Source organism: Leucopleurus acutus (assembly GCF_964270905.1).
Source record: "Leucopleurus acutus genome assembly, chromosome: 14".
Lineage (NCBI taxonomy): Eukaryota > Metazoa > Chordata > Mammalia > Artiodactyla > Delphinidae > Leucopleurus > Leucopleurus acutus.
Genome location: NC_139156.1, coordinates 40,681,806 through 40,699,874, shown reverse-complemented (window position 1 = coordinate 40,699,874; position 18,069 = coordinate 40,681,806). Strand labels below are relative to the sequence as shown.

Below are 18,069 nucleotides of genomic sequence, written 5' to 3'. Positions count from 1 at the left end.
ATAAAGACATAAATAAATTAAAAGTAAAAGGATGTACAAATATTTATCATACTAATCCTCCCCTCCCCACACCTGCAAAAAAGGAAGCTGGAATCTCTATATAATAAAAGACAAAACAGAGTTAAAAGCAAAGCATACCAACGGGGATATAAGTAAATAAATGTCATTTTATAATGATGAAAGGTCTATTCATCAAAAGACCATAAAAATCCTAAAAGTTTACATAGCTGTACTAGTAAGCGTTCTCCAACAAAAGAACTAGCTCAAGTGATTGTGGAGGCTGGCAAGTGCAAATCCGCAGGGTAAGCCAGCATGCTGAAGACCCAGGGAAGAGTTGCACTTCAAGTTTGAAGGCAATCTGCTAGTAGAACCCCCTCTACCTTGAGGAGGTCAGTCTTTTTCTTAAGGTCTTCACTGATTAGATAAGGTCCACTCACGTTATGGGAGGCAATCTGCTTTACTTAAAGTCTACTGATTTAAATGTTAATCTCATCCAAAATTACCTTCACAGAAACATACAGAATAATGTATGACCAAATATCTGAGTACCATGGTCTAGTCAAGTTTACACATAAAATTAACTATCATAACACATCACAGTACTTCAAATACAAGAAGTAAAGCTGATAAACCTTCAAGGAACAATATATCAATACAAATCAACAATTAAGGGCAGACTTCCATACCTTTCTCTCAATAAAAACAATAGATATGAGACAAAAAATCAGTGATAATATAGAAGACTTGAACAATACAATAAATAAACTTGATCAAACTGACATACAGAGGAAATGCCACACAACAGCAGAATGTACATTTTCTCAAATTAGACATTTATGAAAATATACCTTATTCTGATCTATAAAACAAATCTCAGTAAATCTGAAAGGATTCAAGCTTTACAAAGTGTCATCCCTCATCATCATGGAATTAAATTATCAATTAATTACTGAAAGGTCATAGGAAAACCCAAAAATATTTGGAAAATAAATGACACACCTCTAAACAACCTGTATATCAGATAATTAATCAAAATAGAAATTGAAAAGTATCATGACTTGAATGAAAATTAAAAACATAAAAATTTGTGGGATGCCACAAAAGCCATCCTTTGGGGGATTAAAACTCAGACAATTCATTTCAGGTTCTGTTGTTAACCAGTAAAACACACTGCCTCATAATAAGCACATGTCAATACATATGCTCATACAAGCACTGGATTATATTAATGAATTAAGATGTTGATTAAGGAGGCATGCCAAAATTAGCCCTGCTCTCTGAAGTTCCCTCAACACCAGAGAAATTTTTATTATAATTCATACATGATGTTGATTCCCAAATTAATTTCTGCACTCACACATTTCTCATGAAAGCCAGACCTATATCCAACCGTCCCACTTGACCTCTCCACTTTCTGCTAGGTATGCCAAACTTAACATTTTCAAAACCATGAATTTTCCCCAGCTCACTCCTTGCAAACAAACCTCTCTTGCAGTTTTCTCCAATTAATCAACTTAATAAATAGCATTTCCATCATCCCAGTTGCTTAACATACAGACCTGGATACATTCTTGATTCCTCTTTCTCAAATAATCCACATCCAAGTTGTTAGTAAATATTGTTGGTTATTCCTTAAATACATATTCTGAATCTGTCTACCTCTCTATATATAATCTACATATCCTTGTTCCAAGCCACCATAATATATTGCCTGTCTTGTTCTAACATCCTTCTAAATGGTCCTCTGCTTCTACTCTTCCCCTCTTTGCAGTAAGAATGATTCCTTTAAAAGATAAAGCAGATAACGTCACTATTCTGCTCAAATCATCAAGGATAATCCCATATCACTCAGAAGAAAGGGCCAAAGTCTGTACAGTGGCCCACAAATCTGTACATGATTCTAGTGCCCCATTATTCCTCTGACACCTTCTCCCCCTGCTCTCTCCTCTGTGCTCACTTCTTTCCAGTCACTCTAGCTTCTTTGCTGTTTATGAAATATTCCAGCTATAATCTGCCTCAGGGTCTTTGACTGGTGCTGCCTCTGCTCAAAAGTCTCTTCTTCCAGATGTTAACAGAGCTATTCCATCATCTCAAGTATGGCCTTCTCAGAAACCAACTTCTTTAAAACCTTTATACCTATTCCTCACCAAGGCTATCTCTTTCTCCCTTCCTTGCCTTCTCTTCATAGCACTTCTTATATTTTAAACTAATATTTTATTAATTAATCAATTTATTTTTTATTGTCTTTCTCCTGCAGAATGTTAGCTCCATGATGACAGTGATCTTTCCCTGCTTTACTTATTTCTAAAACCTAGAACTCAATAAAAAGTTATTGAGTAAGTGAATGACTGATGAGCATTGCACCATACTGGGAAATAAGCACATTTATTCTTGCATACCATGATCTTCCTGGAAAAACAGATGATTAATATTCCTTGTTAGAAGACAGAACACCCAGCTTTCTGAGTTTCCAATAGTATGACTTCCTGCTCTGCCCAGTTGCTTGTTCCCTCCACTGGACCAAAAAATACCTTCCTTTCTACAGCCCATCTCCTCCTCAGCAGGCCCAGTTCTAGCTTTTTTGTCATCGGATAATTCTGGATAGTTAATTTAACGCTTTCTGGGTAGTTACAGTCCCCAGAATTCTATTTTTCTGTAGTTCCATAAAGGAATTCTCTAGCCTCAGCTCACCCTGAGGACCCTTTCAGAACAGTCATTTTACCCTCTGGAAGCTGGGGTAGGATGAAGTTATCTGCACTGAGAACTGGAAGTCTGAATTATTATTATTATTGTTGTTGTTGTTATTTTAATTCCAACCTTTCTTCTCATGCATGTCTATCTGTTATGGGGCACAATAATGTGCCTATTCACGTCTTTAACTATTTATCTGTGGGTCAGTTGTAGGACACATTGGTAATCACAGTCTTCCATTTCCCTGAAATCAAAGGAAGGCTCTGACACCAAAGAGTGGAATAGAATAGAGAGTTTGTCCCTAGGTCTCAATAAAAGTGGACATTAAAGCCTAATGTACATTTTTATGATTCCTGTGGGTCATGGGAAAGTACAAAAAAGAAATTACAAGCCCCTCAGAGCAACACTGAGGAACCAAATACTCCAAGGGCAGGGTAGAGACATTGTTAATGTAGGAAATATTATTTCTAAATATGAACTAAAAAGCATATAATCTCTTAAAATATTAATGTGTGTCCTTGGAAAAGAGGTAAGTATTGAATAGGTCAGTATTTATTATGTAAAAGACCAACAAGCTTCAGCTCCTACGGGAAGGAATATTGCAAGGAAACTTGAATTGAAAGAAAAGTATTTCTCTGGCCCATAGAAGTGGCACAGGAGCCCACTGACAGCACTTACCAATCCTCCCAGATACTTGCGAAACTAAGACCTAATGAACATTAGTGTAAGGTGTATCTTGTAAAGACGTCACCCACAGTGGAGGCTGGCACAGGGGGAAGATGGAAGAAACCAGGAAACACGCTCTCTCACTGTGGGAAAAGATCTGAGTTTTAGAGGGGCTTGATAAAAGGGTTTCTTAGAAAACCCATGTCAACTTGAAGTCAAGAAATCCAGGTCATGATGAGGGGCTTTCCACCGGAGACTCTTTTCCAGAGGTCGAAGAAAAGATGAAGTTAGGCGGAATTTTAACCTTTAACTTCTTACAATGTAATTTCCTTCATAAATTGCCCTAAGCCTTTGGCAAAGAAATGTACATATTAAAAACTGAACAAATAAACCCTTTGACTACCAGCTAGAGAGCTGTGTTAAAATCACAATTAATCCCAAGCCAAGGCTGAAGCTGTATATCACTAGCATAGAATGAATATTTGAGATACACAAAAGAAGCTAAAACACATCCCAAAATTGTAGAATTGTATTATAACTCTATAATTTTTAAAAGGGTAGTGTTGAGAACTTTTTGGTTATTATTTTGACTTTACAGAAAAAAATAATGATCAGCACTACCTCTTGCTAATTCCTTCTACAGATACTAGACTGAGTATTTTTAATACTAAATAGTTGCTTACTTGTAATTTAAATCACTGAAGGAGCAAGATATGTTTTGGTTCAGCTAAACCTCAATAGGTTATAATCAAGCGTGATGCTGCCACAAATTCTTAAGTTTTCTTTTATCTATAATAGCCAATTAGAGACAACTTCTTTAGACATGAAGATTTAGTTGATGGAGATACTGCAATTTCATTCACTGAAGCAAGCCCCAAAAATGAAGTTTTGTACACAACTTGAGAAGATACTTTCTACTGGGTTGGCCAAAAAGTTCCTTTTTAAGTAAAAATAAAAGACACATTTTTCATTTTCACCAAGAACTTTATTGAACAACATATTCACCATCTTGTTCCACTACCTTCTGCCATTTTTCAGACAACTTCATAATTCTACCTTCCCAAAACTTTTTATCTTTTTAAGCAAAGAACTGTTCCAGCTGCCTTTTACAGTCTTCCAGGGAATTAAAATTTTTTCCATTAAGAGAATTTTATAAAGACCGAAATAAATGGAAATCCAAAGGTACAATGTCTGGTGAATATGGCAGATGAATCAGAACTTCCTTGCCAAGCTGTAACAGTCTTTGCCTGGTCATGGAAGAAACATGCAGTTTTGCGTTATCCTGATGGAAGATTATGCGTTTTCTGTTGAGTAATTCCGGACACTTTTCATCGAGTGCTGCTTTCAGTTGGTCTAATTGGAAGCAGTACTTGTTGGAATTAATCATTTGGTTTTCCAGAAGTTGCTCATAATAGAGGACACCCTTCCAATCCCACCATATACACATCACCTTCTTTGGATGAAGACCGGCTTTTCGTATGGTTGGTGGTGGTTCATTTCACTTGTCCCACAATCTCTTCCATTCCACATTATTGTACAGTATCCACTTTTCATCACCCGTCACAAGTTGTTTTAAAAATGGAATGTTTTTGTTACGTTTCAGTAGAGAATCGCATGCGGAAATAGGTGAAGGTTTTTTTTCACTTAACTTATGTGGAACCCAAACATCAAAGCGATGAACATAACCAAGATGGTGCAAATGATTTTCAACGCTTGATTTGGATATTTTGAGTATGTCGGCTATCTCCCATGTGGTATAACAATGATTGTTCTCAATTATTGTTTCAATTTGATCGCTATCAACTTCAACTGATCTACCCGACTGTGGAGCATCGTCCAGCAAGAAATCTCCAGCACGAAACTTTGCAAACCACTTTTGACACGTTCAATCAGCACCTTCTCAGTATATTGCACAGATCTTTTTTTTTTTTTTGGCGTTTTTACCTTTCTTGAAATAATAAAGAATACATCAAAAATGTTGCTTTTTTTCTTCCATCTTCAATAGTAAAATGGCTACACAAAAATTCACCAATTTTGATAAGTTCTTTTTTTTTTTTTTTTTTTTTTTTGCGGTACGCGGGCCTCTCACTGTTGTGGCCTCTCCCATTGCGGAGCACAGGCTCCGGACGCGCAGGCTCAGCGGCCATGGCTCACGGGCCCAACCGCTCCGTGGCATGCAGGATCTTCCCGGACCAGGGCACGAACCCGTATCCCTTGCATCGGCAGGCGGACTCTCAACCACTGCGCCACCAGGGAAGCCCGGTAAGTTCTTTTTTTAAAAAATGCACACTGATATGACAGCTGTCACAATACAATCTAACAAAATTGTTTCGATTGAAGTTAAAGACAACTAAGCACTACTAGAGCCATTTTTACGGGAAAAAAACAAAAGAACTCTTTGGCCAACCCAATATTTACAGAAGTAGATATATTGTTCTTCACTCTAATTTTTATTTCTGAGTTTTTAAAATGTATCTAGGCTGCATAACACAATCATTAGAGGAAAATGCCCTTAAATCTCTCATCTATGAATGTCGCAATGGAGCTATATAATTGACTTTCATGATAATAAAACTGCTCCTGAATTCCCAACTGCATCTCAGATTTTATTGCATGTCTACAAATTTTAGCAATTTTTTTCCCCAGGCATAGGGCACAATCATCACATAAGAAATACCTGAGGAGGACGAGGGGAAGATGGCGGAAGAGTAAGACGCAAAGATCACCTTCCTCCCCACAGATACACCAGAAATACATCGACACGTGGAACAACTCTTACAGAACACCTACTGAACGCTGGCAGAAGACCTCAGACCTCCCAAAGGGCAAGAAACTACCCACGTACCTGGGTAGAGCAAAAGAAAAAAGAATAAACAGAGACAAAAGGATAGGGACAGGACCTGCACCAGTGGGAGGGAGCTGTGAAGGAGGAAAGGTTTCCACACACTAGGAAGCCCCTTTGCGGGCAGAGACTGCGGGTGGCGGAGGGGGAAGCTTCGGAGCCGCAGAGAAGAGCACAGCAACAGGGGTGCGGAGGGCAAAGCGGAGAGATTCCCGCACAGAGGATCAGTGCCAACCGGCACTCACCAGCCCAAGAGGTTTGTCTGCTCACCCGCTGGGGCGGGTGGGGCTGGGAGCTGAGGCTCGTGCTTTGGTCAGAGTGCAGGGGGAGGACTGGGGTTGGCGGCGTGAACACAGTTCAGACTCGGAAGGTTGTGCTTTTCTAAGAATTTGTCCATTTCTTCCAGGTTGTCCATTTTATTGGCATACAGTTGCTTGTAGTAATCTCTCATGATCCTTTGTATTTCTGCAGAGTCAGTTGTTACTTCTCCTTTTTCAGTCCTAATTCTATTGATTTGTGTTTTCTCCCTTTTAGTCTTGATGCGTCTGGCTAACGGTTTATCAATTTTGTTTATGTTCTCAAAGAACGAGCTTTTAGTTTTATTCACCTTTGCTATCGATTCCTTCATTTCTTTTTCATTTATTTCTGATTTGATCTTTATGATTTCTTTCCTTCTGCTAACTTTGGGGTATTTTTGTTCTTCTTTCTCTAATTGCTTTAGGTGTAAGGTTAGGTCATTTATTTGAGATGTTTCTTGTTTCTTGAGGTAGGATTGTATTGCTATAAACTTCCCTCTTAGAACTGCTTTTGCTGCTTCCCGTAGGTTTTTTGTCATGGTGTTTTCATTGTCATTTGTCTCTAGGTATTTTTTGATTTCCTCTTTGATTTCTTCAGTGATCTCTTGGTTATTAAGCAGTGTATTGTTTAGCTTCCATGTGTTATTTATTTTTTACAGTTTTTTTCCTGTAATTGATATCTAGTCTCATAGCATTGTGGTCAGAAAATGTACTTGATACGATTTCAATTTTCTTAAATTTACCGAGGCTTGATTTGTGACCCAAGATATGATCTATCCTGGAGAATGTTCCATGAGCACTTGAGAATAAAGTGTATTCTGTTGTTTTTGGATGGAGTGTCCTATAAATACCAATTAAGTCCATCTTGTTTAATGTATCATTTAAAGCTTATGTTTCCTTATTTTCATTTTGGATGATCTGTCCATTGGTGAAAGTGGGGTGTTAAAGTCCCCTACTATGATTGTGTTACTGTCGATTTCCCCTTTTATGGCTGTTAGCATTTGCCTTATGTATTGAGGTGCTCCTATGTTGGGTGCATAAATACTTAAAATTGTTATATTTTCTTCTTGGATTGATCCCTTCATCATTATGTAGTGTCCTTCTTTGTCTCTTATAATAGTCTTTATTTTAAAGTCTATTTTGTCTGATATGAGAATTGCTACTCCAGCTTTCTTTTGATTTCCATTTGCATGGAATATCTTTTTCCATCCCCTCACTTTCAGTCTGTATGTGTCCCTAGGTCTGAAGTGGGTCTCTTGTAGACAGCGTATATATGGGTCTTGTTTTTGTATCCATTCAGCCAGTCTATGTCTTTTGGTGGGAGCATTTAATCCATTTACATTTCAGGTAATTATCAATATGTTTGTTCCTATTACCATTTTCTTAATTGTTTTGGGTTTGTTACCGTAGGTCTTTTCCTTCTCTTGTGTTCGCTGCCTAGAGAAGTTCCTTTAGCATTTGTTGTAAAGCTGGTTTAGTGGTGCTGAATTCTCTTAGCTTTTGTTTGTCTGTAAAGGTTTTAATTTCTCCATCGAATGTGAATGAGATCCTTGCTGGGTAGAGTAACCTTTGTTTGAGGTTTTTCCCTTTCATCACTTTAAGTATGTCTTGCCATCCTTTCTGGCTTGCAGAGTTTCTGCTGAAAGATCAGCTGTTAACCTTATGGGGATTCCCTTGTATCTTATTTGTTGTTTTTTCCTGGTTGCTTTTAATATTTTTTCTTTGTATTTAATTTTAATATGTGTCTTGGCATGTTCCTACTTGGATTTATCCTGTATGGGACTCTCTGTGCTTCCTGGAGTTGACTATTTCCTTTCCAATATTAGGGAGGTTTTCAACTATAATCTCTTCAAATATCTTCTCAGTCCCTTTCTTTTTCTCTTCTTCTTCTGGGACCCCTATAATTCGAATGTTGGTGCGTTTAATGTTTTCCCAGAGGTCTCTGAGACTGTCCTCCATTCTTTTCATTCTTTTTACTTTATTCTGCTCTGCAGTAGTTATTTCCACTATTTTCTCTTCCAGGTCACTTATCCGTTCTTCTGCCTCAGTTATTCTGCTATTGATTCCTTCTAGAGAATTTTTAATTTCATCTCTTGTGCTGTTCATCAGTTTGTTTGCTCTTTAGTTCTTCTAGGCCCTTGTTAAACGTTTCTTGTATTTTCTCCATTCTATTTCCAAGATTTTGGATCATCTTTACTATCATTACTCTGAATTATTTTTCAGGTAGCCTGCCTATTTCCTCTTCATTTGTTTTGTCTGGTAGGTTTTTACCTTGCTCCTTCATCTGCTGTGTGTTTCTCTGTCTTCTCATTTTGCTTAACTTACTGTGTTTGGGGTCTCCTTTTCACAGGCTGCAGGTTCGCAGTTCCTGTTGATTTTGGTGTCTGCCCCCAGTGGCTTAGGTTGGTTCCTTGGGTTGTGTAGGCTTCCTGGTGGAGGGGACTAGTGCCTGTGTTCTGGTGGATGAGGCTGGATCTTTTCTTTCTGGTGGGCAGGACCACGTCTGGTGGTGTGTTCTGGGGTGTCTGTGACCGTATTATGATTTTAGGCATCCTCTCTGCTAATAGGTGTGGTTGTGTTCCTGTCTTGCTAGTTGTTTGGCATAGGGTGTCCAGCACTGTAGCTTGCTGGTTGTTGAGTGGAGCTGGGTCTTAGAGTTGAGATGGAGATCTCTGGGAGAGCTTTTGCCATTTGATATTACATAGGGCTGGGAGGTCTCTGGTGGACCAATGTCCTGAACTCGGCTCTCCCACCTCAGAAGCACAGGTCTGACACCCGGTTGGAGCCCCAAAACACTGTCAGCCACACGGCCAGGTATGTGGCGAATTTCTTGCTTTTTGGAAGTCTGAGGTCTTCTGCCAGTGTTCAGTAGGTGTTGTATAGGAGTTGTTCCACATGTAGATGTATTTCTGATGCATTTGTGGGGAGGAACATAATCTCCATGTCTTACTCCTCTGCCATCTTGAAGGTCTGCTCCTTCCTCTTTATATGACAGCAGTGTACAGTCCAAACATCAGCCCATTTGAGCATTATAGAGTTCATGCATTCTTACAGCTGAGGATTTATCTGATATCCTTTGATTTCAATCCTTATGGTCCAAAAGCTCCCAAAATGCACTAGTGTATTTTCTTAGTTTGCAATTAGGATCCTTAATTTGGATCAACATTCTATCCAGTGTGTCATCACTTTCAAGAAGAAATATATTGCAATAACTCCAGGAACAATAATTTCAAATCTGCTAGTGTTGGAGGGTCTCCTGCAGAGGTGGGCCGGTGGCTGTGGCTCACTGCAGGGACAAGGACACTGGCAGCAGAAGTTCTGGGAAGTACTCCTTAGCATGAGCCCTCCTGGAGTCCACCATCAACCCCACCAAAGAGCCCAAATTTTTTCTGCTTCTGATGCTACTAAAATATGACAAAACAAGGCAATACTCATCCTCTATCCAATAGAAACCCCTTGTACCCAGCTAATTTCTCAGCTCTATTATTGATGTCAGAGAATTTTTCACACCGTCATATGACTTTGTTACTCAAAGAAACTTTTCAATCATGGAGTTAAGTTTCTGCTTTATATGAATGCAGAAATGAATGCTAGCGTAGTCAGAAAATTTGTCCATCACAAAGGTAACTTTTCACAAAACTAGGATCAGAATTCAGAAATCCTATTCCTAACTAATTATGCTTTCATTTTCCCTAAAATGTGAGTATGGAAAAGAGAAAGGAATTCTACTCCAACAATTCTAACAGTGAATTAATTACCTTTCCTATCATCTTTTATGTCTAACATATTCCAATGCATACAACTCATTCCATTCACCCAAGCTAAATTTTAATTGTTCATTCTTTCCACAAACATTTATTACACACCAAGAATACATCGATTACTGTGCCAAGTGCTAAGAATAAACGGTTAGCAGGATATAGTTCCTGTCCTAAAAGAGATCACAGTTGGTAAAAAGCCAATTTACAGATGTACTTTGTATGATAGGGATAAATATGGGGTGTTATGTACTTGGATGATTCAAATGCCCTACAGAATCTTAAAGGTTAGAAGAGCTTCCTGGAAAAAAAAATGATATTAAAGGTAAAAGAGTCAAATAAAAGGGAATAGAGAGGATGAGGAAAATCATAACCTTCAGGTTTAATGAAACTTTGGAGAAATACTAGTCTTCAACCTGTCCGTAACTCCTCAGGCCCCCTGCCTAGTCTTAACTTTTCGCATATGCTCTTTCTCCTATTCCAATCCCTGTTCCAAGCAGGGATTATGATAATGCTTGTTTACAGCAACTGTAAACATTAAAATCTTATTCAAAGAAAATAACTCGATAAACCTTTGTTTTACCCTGCATTTACATCTCTGCTTTACCATAGCATTATTATTCTCTAAAAAATGTAATTGTATAACACTTAAAATATTTAGGCTTCTTGTGCATGAAGGACTATGATTTTAAAACATTCCTGGGTAGATTCTTAAAGATTAATAAGGCGTTCGATAATTTGTATAAATTTGAGTATGAGAAAACTGAGGAAGCAAAGAGGCCCACAGTGTGGTCTCTAGGTCATGAATAATCTCTTCTAGTGTCAACAGTTAAATAAGGAATGTCTCTGATTGAGAGTATAAGGGCAAATTATTTCACATACTGCTATACTTTGGGGGAAAAAATCTCTTAAATATAGGTGTTTAGGTCTATTGCATTTTATTAAACTAAACACACATATTTTATGTGCCTTAAAATATTTCCATAAAATGTAAAATAATTTTCCATAAATTAGAAGCCAACATAGTATGCACATTTAAAATCTGTATATTATGAATATAAAATGATTTACAAAATACCTAATATGTTATAAAATGCAATCTTTCTTTAAAAGATATACAAGTATAATATTGAAACGTCACTAACCAAAGGCACTATTTTTAATATATTTCAAAATGGCTTAACAAAGTTTCAACCAAAGATTATTAGGAACAAAATATGAACATATCTACTTATTTTCTGCCTAGTCTTACATTAAGAAAAATTTATTATTAATGAAGTTAAAGGACTTGTGCTGTAAACAGATATGGAGCAAATTAGTTTAAAAAAAAAGCTTTATTCTTATTGGGAGAAAATTCCTATTCTAAATAATTTAAAATTTAACATTAGATCAAGTGGTCATACTTAGGAAGTTCAGTTTTAGCATAAAAATTACAAAATGCCAAAGTCCCATTAAAAATGCTTTGAGCTTAAAAACCAATATGTAGTGAACACAATGAAATATATGCTAGTCTTTTAAATAGGACAATATTGATTTTCAGAGTAATGATGTATTTAAAGATGCAGTTATTAAAAAGACTTCTTAAACATTAAACTCATATGGAAGGAAAAGCTCTAAAGATTTGCTGTTTCCATTGTTATAAAACATTAAAGTTTATGGTATTATACACAAGGGATAGTTTCAATTCTTCACTGGGCTTTGCTTTTCTGTCAGCTTAGTGTTACCAGCAGACTGGTAACTGGTATCTAGATTGATAAACTTAGTAAATATACAAATTTAAGTATAGAAAGTTAATCAAGAACAACATTCCTATTCTCAGTGTTTTTATATAATTTCATATAATATATGTAAAACAAAGTTATTAATTAACTTTTAAATATAATATGGTAAAATAAAGAGTAAAGAAAAGAAAAATAAAAACTTCTGATTACAGATATGAACTGTAAAATGTCTGGACTGAAATAACTACTATAGAAAGCATTCTCAACTATTACAGAATTCAAATTCAAGTGTTCCAATTTAATATTAAAATTATAATACTTCTCTGAGATAAATGTATTCACTCAATTCCTAGCTCTGCCCAACTAAATCTCTCACCTTCATCCTAGTGATGTGTTTACAAGCATATACTGTCTCAGGAAATACTCCCAGGCATGTGAAGAGCTCAACTCCTATTTAGTCCACAAAGAAGTTCCTTATAAATACCAAAGTGGTGTTTCTACCTCATAAATTAAATTCAGAGAGTTCCAGAAACAAAGAAGTCATATCTTTTGTCAGTATCAATTAATCCTTAATGGATTAGACTCTTAAAAGGCTGGGATATCCTGCCCCATAGTGATGTTTTTTGGTTGCACTTTGTATACCCTCTTTAAAAGTCATATTTGAGCCAAAAATCTTTCAATGATGTATTCTGACACGAGAGACTATGCAATTTACTGTCAAGTAGGCTGCAACTACAGTGTGATTTATATCCTTTCCTTCTGAAACAATCCAGTACCTGTGCCCTTGCCTATACCAATATCAGCTCTTTTTTAACCTGCTCCCATCTCGTCGATCCTGGTCAAGATCCCTGTCTGGATCCTTTCTCCTACTAGCCAGTCGGCACCTCTGGCCAGTCTGTTTATTCTGATTACCCTAGAACCATCCCCTCCTTTCCTGATTTTACTCAAATTTCTTATTCCAAGTGCTCAAACCAAATTTAACTGCACTCTTAGCTTAGGCACCTACCCAGATTCTTTTATTAGACCATTTAAGAATATGTGTATTCCTTACTGAAGAAGTCCTGTGCATCTAATCTGCTTGTTATGATCCCATTACATTTCGGCCATTTTACTTGGAGCTCAATAATGTCACTGGATCCAAGTGACCTCTATAATATGACAGCATCTTGAGTTGTTAAAGGAATTACCATTATTTGCATATATTCAGATGTATGTTAAAGTTAATCCCTCAATTTTCAAAAAAATTTGGCGCATGTTCTTTAGCTTTTGACACTAATCAAACATATATAGGATTATCCAACAATGACCTAGAGATAAGATTCAGAATGTTTTTTCATTAATTCTGTTTGCTAAATACTTCTGGTTCTCTGCTTTCTGGGCACATAATGAGATTTCATGTCTCTGCAACTCTGAAGTTAGGCGTGGCCATGTGACCTTTCTTTGGCCAGTAAAATGTTAGCAAAAATGTCAATTCCAGGCAGTAGCTAAAGCAGCCAGTGCTAGACTAAATATTCTTTCTTCCTGCAGCCAGATGAGTATGAAAAGAAGGGCTAAGAAGCCCTGTCAGATGATGTGGCACATATATACAATGGAATATTACTCAGCCATAAAAAGACACGAAATTGAGTTATTTGTAGTGAGGTGGATGGACCTAGAGACTTTCATACAGAGTGAAGTAAGTCGGAAAGAGAAAAAAAAAATACCATATGCTCACACATATATGGAATCTAAAAAAAAAAAAAAGGTTCTGAAGAACCTAGGGGCAGGACAGGAATAAAAACGCAGACGTAGAGAATGGATCTCAGGATGTGGGGAGGGGGAAGGGTAAGCTGGGACAAAGTGAGAGAGTGGCATGGACATATATACACCACCAAATGTAAAATAGATAGCTAGTGGGAAGCAGCTGCAGAGCACAGGGAGACCAGCTCGGTGCTTTGTGACCACCTAGAGGGGTGGGATAGGGAGGGTGGGAGGGAGATGCAAGAGGGAGGAGATATGGGGATATATGTATATGTATAGCTGATTCACTTTGTCATAAAGCAGAAACTAACACACCATTGTAAAGCAATTATACTCCAATAAAGATGTTAAAAATAGTATTAAATAAAATGACACTAAAATTTGAAAAAAGAAAAAAAAACGAAGAATCCCTTTTCAACCTGGGTAACATGTGAAAGGAGGCCCTGCTGACATGTTGGACATATAGCGTTAATAAGAAATAGCCTTTCATTGAATTAAACTACTGAGATTTTAAGGATTTTTAATACTACAGCATTATGTAGCCTATTCTGACTAACACAGCTACTAAAGAGAGCCTGAATGAATTAGTCACATATATATACTTGGTAGGCTTTATAATCTAATTAGTACCTAGGGACTACTTTTAGCATGAGACAAAGTTCAAAGTTGCTACCTATTTAATTTCATATAGAAAAACAGGCATTCTCTCCTTATTTTTTCTGAAAGAAATTATGTAAACTTACTCTCCAAAATATTATTATCCTTCCTTCTAAAATAATAATATTATTACCCTTCCTTCTAAAATCAAGGTCAGCCTTTTCATTTCATGACATCCATTAAAAACTGAAACTCTCTTTGGACAAAATTAAAAACATCATTTGATTTACACATCACACAAATCACATCATTTATTAATTATCTGTAAATTGATTCATCTGTAGATTAGGTATATGTTCATTTGAAGACTATTATAATTTATTATATTTTATTAATATATAAGCATTCTATCCTTACCTATATTCAAATAGCATGATATCCCAAGTGGCCATAATGATTACCAATAAAATGCCAACACATTTCATTTGTTCACATATTCTGTGGTAAACGACTGACAACTTCATGATTAAACCATCCAATGTTCAAATTTCTTATAACAACACATGTCATTTTTGACGAAAAACAGTTTTATGAAATCCCCTCCAAAGCAAATTTATGTTAAATCTGTACTCATGACTTGTTAATGGTTTTCTAAATTTCAACTTAGGAAACTATCATCTTTTGAAAATTAAAATCTTATCTGTCCAGAAGGAATAGAGGGACATAAGTACAAGGAACATATTCAAATTAATGTCTGTGTTTGTAACTATAGCATTTTTTCTGGTACATTTTTCTAATTCGTTTTAAAATGTTCATTTATATTTGAAGCTACATAAATTCATGAAGGGAATTTCTTCTACAATGTCTGCCCCATTATACCTAATAATGTCCTATTACAACTGCAGGTAGAAAATTCAAGGAACATAAAACCTGAAAATCCCCAATTACAGCAAGATGGAAAATAAATAATTCAAATGCCTGTAACAGAACTTCTTAGATCCCTGGATGAATTGCAGTGCATTATTTTAATTGTAAGGGCAGGATTCACAAACAAAACAAACTTTCTTGAGAATTTCTTGCTGAAATACATTTTATAATAGTAAGTATCCCGTAAATCTGATTACAAACACCTAAGTACAGAACTATTACAGAATACTGGCTTCTTATCCTTAAATATTTACAGAGATCCTATTTTCTCTTATTGATCTAAATGCAGTTTAAGTGTGTCTACTCCTAAACCAAGGGAGAAATTAACCATTTTAATTAAACATTAAATATTTGTATAAGTGTCAGGAAAACACAAGCATTTAAAAAAAGTTTCTAGCATTCTGCCTAATTAGGTACATTTCAAATACTGTGTTTTTACTAAACAAAACAAAGTTTAGTGAATCACAATCTGTAGAATCACAATTTAAATTGTGAGGTTCTTGCATTCTTTTCATTATTACCAAAATTGATCATCTAGTGCCCCCAATTTTTCTTATTATATCCTAATTCCCTTTAGAGTTTCTACCTACTTGCTGCTTTAAAACTATACATTTCAAACTTTCCCCCATTTATACTGCTGATCTTTTACTGTTTTTTAATTCTTCTTAGAGATCTTCAGTGCGGAGATAGCCCTCATTTATATTCTTGACTTTAAAAGTGCATGAAAGTATGCTTGACCTTGTGATCTGGGTCTGCAGCTTATAAACATTTATTCATTGTTTTATTTGTTTTCATTTGTGTTACTGTTCATCTTGTTGCTTCTAGAAACTTCTACCGTTAGTTGGTGTAGAGATAAAGTCAAAATATCTGAAAACTTTCGTGCTAGTAAACATTTTATTTTTATCTTTGTTGCTTGATATGTCAGAGGAAGGATCACATTTTCAAATGTGTTGAAAATACATGAAGTCAAGCTCCAATGAAACAATTCTACATCTAAGCAAAGATGAGAAGATGCAAGATTTATGGGTACCTAAACATCCCTTAAATCACAACTGTGGCCCATTAGACTATAAAGGAAAAAGAATTTCTAACTCAGTGTCAAGTGAACTCTTAGTCTACAACAGGCTGTCATTAATCTCATACATCCTTGCATCCTTCCCTATAGCATGTACCATAATGCTAGGTGCTAGTCCACTTCTCTCCATTCTGTCTGCTACTGTCCCCTTCAGACCAGCATCATCTCTCACCTTGATTAATATAGAAGCCTCCAACTGTCTTCTGTGCAATGTAAACATTTCTATGTTCATCTTGCCTGATCATCTATCATTGCAGACACCTCCTCTGGCATTCCTTTAAAAGGTCTCAGCTTTGTTCACGTATCTCCAGGAAAAGGGATCTCAGTACTACACATTTGGCTGCATTTCTTTTTCACTCAACTAAACTTGTTTCAAAAATTAATGAAATCTGCCTCCCAGTAATTCTGTGTATTAGTTTTAGTTCTGCTCAGTGGAGTTACACAGATTAAAGTTATCTTTACCATTTTAAATCTATGAAGACCCTGCTTCCTAGCATCTCTCTTCTGTATTTTAGTTCTCTGAGATACTGCTGATATGGCCTGATTTTCAGACCCATTCACAATCCTTTCTCTTTTTCTAAGCACACTTCACTTGCCAACATCTCTATTAACAAATGACAACTAAAGAGATACCTTTGGAATGACAGTGTGAGAAGCTCTCAGTGAAACAATCATAACTAGCGAAAAGTATTAAAACAACACATGCAACTAAAGTGCCTGTAAATTGTCCTAAGGGCACATAGACATATTTATTCAAGAAAATCCACTAAATCTCAGTAGAAATTGCAAAAGTCTGTGACATTTAACCCACAATCCACTCCCTCTCCCTCTCTCCAGCTTGGAATTATAAGAAACTCTGTCCCTAAGGGTGAAGCCAAGAACATGGTTCCTCCATCTCTAGCTCCCAGTCTACCGTTATGGTTCCTCCCTGGGAAGGTGAGGCCACAAACGTTTATGACATAGACCCAGCTTTGTGTTGCAGAAATTCTACTCTAAACAAGAGCAGCTGAGAAGCCTGTGGCTCTCTCTCTTTACCTAGCTCCCTCTTGTAGGGCAGAAGGACTACACCAACTATGACAACCCAAGACTACTGGAGCCCTTAATGTCTTTGCCCAGGATCCTGCTTGTAAAGGTAAGGTGGTATTCTAAGAGAAGAGGGTAACTGTCCTTCTGTTACTTCCTTGAAATTTCATGGCTATTACTATTATCCTGGAATATGATTCATCTGAATCTGTTGATGCAAATTCATTTAACAGTTAAAATTAAAAATCACTCTCTTGTGCTTTAAATTGCTCCTGAATATTTCTTTCTCCTTTTCTAGTTTACACATTATATTTTACCCTAACCAAGTAACATTTTACTCTGCCTCTCCCATATTTTTCATGTATATTTAATCAACCTAAGTGATATTTCTCATCTGCGCCTCTCTCCTCTCCATTCTCAATGTAGGCATCATTGCTCAGATGCTCATTGTCTCTTACCAGGACAATTAAACTCCTAACTTCAGTTTATGGTCTAATAGATTGTAGATATCTTTGCCAAATTAATCTTGCAGAGTTCATAAGAAATCACTTTCCTACTAAGAAATCTTCAAAGATTCTTCACTGCCCACAGAACAAAATTCTTACCTTCACTTTCTTCCTCCTCATCCCGTGGCCTAAACTTTCTTCTCCAATCTAATTTCCCACTGCTTCCTGAATTATATCCTAGGAATTAACAAAGAACCACTTCAGGAAATGATGACTGACAAAAAACA

At 36.5% G+C, this 18,069-nt stretch overlaps 1 long non-coding RNA gene across 1 annotated transcript in view; it reads right to left on the bottom strand.

The window, feature by feature from the left end:
* Window positions 1–17,685: 17,685 nt before the first annotated feature.
* Window positions 17,686–18,069, bottom strand: part of LOC309971060 — a 31,423-nt gene continuing 31,039 nt past the window's right edge. The window contains exon 5 of the long non-coding RNA XR_014326716.1: window positions 17,686–18,019. This is a non-coding gene — a long non-coding RNA (uncharacterized lncRNA). The remainder of the gene's footprint in view (window positions 18,020–18,069) is intronic.